Below are 450 nucleotides of genomic sequence, written 5' to 3' on the forward strand. Positions count from 1 at the left end.
AATCGAGATCAAAATTGAGTCCGTGTTAGTTATTACAGCAAGATCTCTCACGTATTTGCTCTGTCACATTGTCAGTAAACAATTTTACATCGCTGTTTGTTCCGTCACGATGCCTGAGACATTGCTTCCCTTTCTCTTTCTTTGCCTCTTTCTTCATCTCCGTCGCAGAGGTGAAGATAAAATCTTTATTTATAGATACTTTAAGGCCCTCGTGAGATTAGAGAGAAAAATGATAATCATGGTGATGGGAAAACACTTAACAAAAACGAATTGTAGTAAATTTAAAATGTCATTGCGTGATTACGCTTTTGCTGGTGCAATTCATCTAACAGCCATCATCACAAACTATGATCAATATGCAGACTCATCGGACCTCTCGCGGATCGGCAGGAAGCTTCCCTAACGGGCAATTGTCCTGTACATTTACTCCGTATATTCTGTAAGCATTCT

This window comes from Penaeus monodon, chromosome 21, assembly GCF_015228065.2.
Source record: "Penaeus monodon isolate SGIC_2016 chromosome 21, NSTDA_Pmon_1, whole genome shotgun sequence".
Classification (NCBI taxonomy): domain Eukaryota; kingdom Metazoa; phylum Arthropoda; class Malacostraca; order Decapoda; family Penaeidae; genus Penaeus; species Penaeus monodon.